This window comes from Petaurus breviceps, unplaced genomic scaffold (assembly GCF_028583685.1).
Source record: "Petaurus breviceps papuanus isolate PSGF00001 unplaced genomic scaffold, PetGlider_PUasm1.0 551, whole genome shotgun sequence".
NCBI classification, from domain to species: domain Eukaryota; kingdom Metazoa; phylum Chordata; class Mammalia; order Diprotodontia; family Petauridae; genus Petaurus; species Petaurus breviceps.
In genome coordinates, this window is record NW_027186372.1 from 18,521,869 (window position 1) to 18,526,560 (window position 4,692).

Genomic DNA, 4,692 nt, shown 5'->3' on the forward strand with positions numbered 1-4,692 from the left:
TTCTCTCTCTCTCTATCTCCTCTCTCTCCTCTGTCTCTCCTCTCTCTTGCTCTCTCTCTTTCTCTCCACCCTCATACTCCCCTCCCTTCCTCCCTCTTTATTTCTAGCTTATATTTATATTTCTGTAATTAGTACAGTGCCTGGCACATAGTAGGCACTTAATAAATGCTTATCGTTTATTGGACTTGACAATCTAATTGGGCAAATAACATACAGACAATTACATACCAATAAGATATAGGCAGGATAAATTGGAGATAAGCACTAGCATTAAGGGGAGCAGGGATAGATGATCTCTACTTTCAAAGAGCTTATGTCGTAATCAGAGAAGATAACATATAAAAGGAGCCAAAAAGATGACAGGGTGAAAGTCCCATACCCAGAGGTAGGTAGAAAAGGCCAGAGAGTCAGGAGTGCAGTGTGGACATCAATGAATACATTGTTGAGCTAGGCATCTGCCTTAAAATAGAAATTCTAGAGGAAGGAGACAGAGACAGAAAGACAAAGTTAAAGAGAGACAGAGACATAGAAAGAAAGAGAGAAAGGTCACAGGGAGAGGGTCTCTTACAGTCTAAGAAGTAGTCCTGGGGTGAAATAAATTTCCAAGGTGAAGAGGTTTCTGTGGCATTGTAGAGAAAGTCCTATGAAAATAAATGAATAATATAATCTGTAAGGTCTTTTGAGAACAGGGGATTGTTTTCTGCCTTAATGTATCCATAGTGCCTTGCACAGGGCCTAGAACATAGTAGACACTTAATAAATGATTGTTGACAACTTGATAGATGTTTATGTTTGAACTAACCTTGGAATTTTCCTGCTACTCCAAATATCTGATAATTCCCATTAAATACTATTCTTTTTTTTGGGGGGGGGGCCTTTAATTAGCAGAGTTCAGCTTTTAGCTCTTTTAGCGACCAGTGTCCATAAAACTCAAAAATGTATGCCCCCAATGGACCTTAAGTATTACAAACCCAGGAACAGGTAGTAAAAGAGTCATTTATTCATTTATTTAACAAGAATGTATTAAGAACCTACTATGTTTCTGCCACAGGCTGGGTATAAGACATAAAACCCAGTGAATAGAATGCTGGACAAGGAGGTAGGAAAACCTGAGTTCAAATTCAGCCTCAGACACTTACCAATTATGTAACAACTACACAAAAAACACCTAATTTCCATCTGCCTTAGTTTTTTCAGCAAAAATGAGGATAGTAACAGGGTTGCTGTGAGGATTGTGACATAATATTTGGAAAAAAACTTAGCACAGTCCCTGGCACATAGTAAGCTACATAAATGCTTATTTGCTTTACTTTGCCTTAAGGTACTTGAGAAATATTTGTTGCCTTCCTTCTTTCATGCCCTCAGAGAGGCTAACCACTACTGTGAAGGAAATAATGATTTGTTGTTTTTTCTTGTTTGGTCATTTTAGCCATGTCTGATTCTTTTGAGATCCCGTGTGGGGTTTTCTTGGCAAAGATGCTGGAGTAGTTTGCAATTTCCTTCTCCAGCTCATTTTACAGATGAAGAGAGTGAGGCAAACAGGGTTAAGTGACTTACCCAGGGTCACACAGCTAGTAAGTGTCTGACACCAGATTTGAACTCAGGAAGAGGAGTCTTCCTGACTTCAGGCCCAGTGCTCTATCCACTTTGCCACCTAACTTCCTGAAAGAGGGATAGAGTTTACTAAATACCATCCATTTTCCGAGCATTGATCGTATACTCAGAGGAGCTAAAGACACATGAGCTATGTCATTCAGCCTCAGAAATCACTTCTAAATAGGCAAATTTCCAAACTTCTCATATTAGTACAGGGTTTCTAATAGTTTCTTGGATATAATAGGCACTCAATAGCCATTGGTAGACTAAATGAATGAATAACTGCTTGATTCAAAGAGTGATCAGCCCCAAATTGTGATTATCTACACTTCCAACATAAAACGTGTCTGCACAGTGATCAGCCAAAACCATGCCGTCTGTGATGTGCCTTTGGCACTGATTTCTTGCTGTTTATCCTAGCAGCTATCTCCATCCTGCTGCCTATTTTCACTTTACAGATAAAGGACCAACATGCTCTTTCTCCATTTTTCTCTCATTTCCCCTTTCACTCGTTTGATCTCATTCCTATTTTTGACTTGTGTTATAAAATGATAGTTTCGATACTCCATCTATACCTTGTCTCTTCATCAAGTTACCTTCAATTACACAGAAGTCTGAAAAGTGATCACTGCAGACTGTCAGTAGGGATTTCATAGAGGCCTCTATGTTTCATTTTTACAGAAATATTCAGGTGAATTTTGTAGCATATATTTTTATTTTGAAAAGTAGCTCCCCTCCTATTTTACCAACATTTTTGGGATGGCCCATCTACTATGAAAACTTTTATAATATCCTTTATTATATTCTTAACAAATGCAGAACTCGATTATTTCAAAATTGTTCAATTAATGCTCTATTGCTTCTCATGCTGGTCAGCCAGGTCTTTATAAGCTCTTTGCTGAAATAACAGGAGCTTAAATCACGTAATACTTGGATTTTGAGGGGAGAAGGATGCTTTGAAAGGCTCAATTCTCCAAGCAAAGTAGTTCTGTAAATTGTTTTCATTTTCTTGATGATAATCCAGCAATTTCTATAGTCCTTAAAAATAATATAAAGGAGTTAAGCCATGGGGTTTCAAGTCTTACCACCACTGGAAGTAAGCTTCAGTCCTGTTTGGAGTGATATGAAAACCTTTCCATATAAAGGAAAGTTAATAACTTTGAGCACTTTGATCAGGCAAAACCAAAATTATTAAAAGATGCTCTTTTGTTTCAGTTTATATGGAAACCTTTGACAGAAAGGGAACTAAGCTTATCTCTCAATATACAGACCAGGTAGAGTCTAAAAAAAGCTTGTAAAGCAAAATTCTCTAAATTGAACCCCATTTTTCCTTTTGCTTTATTTTTTATGTGAAGATTGTTGGGATAGGACTACAGGTCTCACTGGGCATACAGGTAATTTCAGTGCAAACTGTGAGACAAAAGAAATAGATAAGCAGTAGCTATATAATCTCTGAGAACTACATCTTTCAATGGAGTCTAATCATAAAGAAAATTTACAAAGGCTGTTAATAAATTATGTAGATTAGTATTTTGCCACATGTGTTAATTGACTTCAAACTCGACTTTTACAAAGAAATTTGACCTTTAGACCTTTGTCACCACTGGGTCTTTTGTAGGAATGTGACAAAGTAGACAGGGAAGAGAAGAATTGCATGTGTTTATGGAAGATATTTAAAGTTGTACAGATCCTTGCAAGAATCAACAAAGTTGATTGGTTTGGTTGCTGTTAGTTATTTTTTAGTCATGTCGGACTCTTCATGACCCCATTTGGGGTTTTCTTGGCAAAGATACTGGAATAGTTTGCTTTTTCCTTTTAGCTCATTTTACAAATGAGGAAACTGAGGCAAAGAGGATTAAGTGGAATGTTGAGACTCACATAGCTAGTAAGTATCCGAGGACAGATGTGAACTTAAGAAAAATGAGTCTTCTTAACTCCACATCTAGCATTCTATCCCCTGTGTTATTTAGCTATACCCTGCTTAGTCTTGGAGCGTGAGCTAAAAATCACCTTCTGACATATAAAGAGTACAGTATTAATATCAAGTGATGAATGAGACTATATTAATTCTTCTATTAACTAGTTCCCAAGTTTTTGATCATCCATATACCACTGTTACACAAAAGAGCAAGAGCTGACAAAGATGGAAAAATAACAGATAATCTATATTCACTGATATACATGTATGCTACTGGTATTGCTATGAATGGAAGCATATAAATTATACATGAAGTAAAACATATACTTGAAGGTTGGAAGGTTTACTTTGTATGATTTATTTGATATGGTGACCATTTTTTTATCTTATTTATGTTCTTTCAGTAAAATGATGGTGAAACCTGGTAAAAGGTTAGCACTGAACCTTGAAATATTTTTTTTGAATTATGTTTTCCTCATGGTTTCGATTAGATTTAATCTGTCCATTCAACAAGCATTTATGAGCAAAGCACTATGCTAGATATTAGGGGAGATACAAAGTTCAACTAAGATATCATTGGTCTTATGGAAGTCACAGTCTGTGCTTGCTGTATTTAAATCATTCTTTCATGATTCAAAAGAAATTTTGGAATTTTGCAGTTCCTGATGGCTATCATTTTCAGCAACAATTACAATAATATGATACAGTATCTATCAAAGTAGAAGAAATTAATCTGGATCTGTATAATATCTTTGACTCTGACCATGCTTAAAACAATAGAAGTGCCTGGAATGTGAATTGATGCAAAAATAAATAAATACACTTGGAACTCAGAAAGCTTTGGGTTTTTCTACTTACTACTTTGTGACTTCTGTATCTTTGCTGGCAGACAAAAGACATTCTAATGATGTTTTAAATAATGAAAGAAATAGAACTTGTAGTTCTTCCATTAAGGAACAGATGATGCATATTCTTAAACACATAATACTTTTGTTGTCAATAACTGATGTTCTTACATTTATTTTTGTTGTTATTTCTTTTCTATGTTAGTTTTTTCTTCTTGGAGTATCAGTAGAATTCATCAAATGTTTATAAAGTCTTATGAACAATGTATTTATAAAGTAAAAATATTTACCTTTAATGTAGTTTCCTATTTTACTTTTTTTTTTATTTGTGTG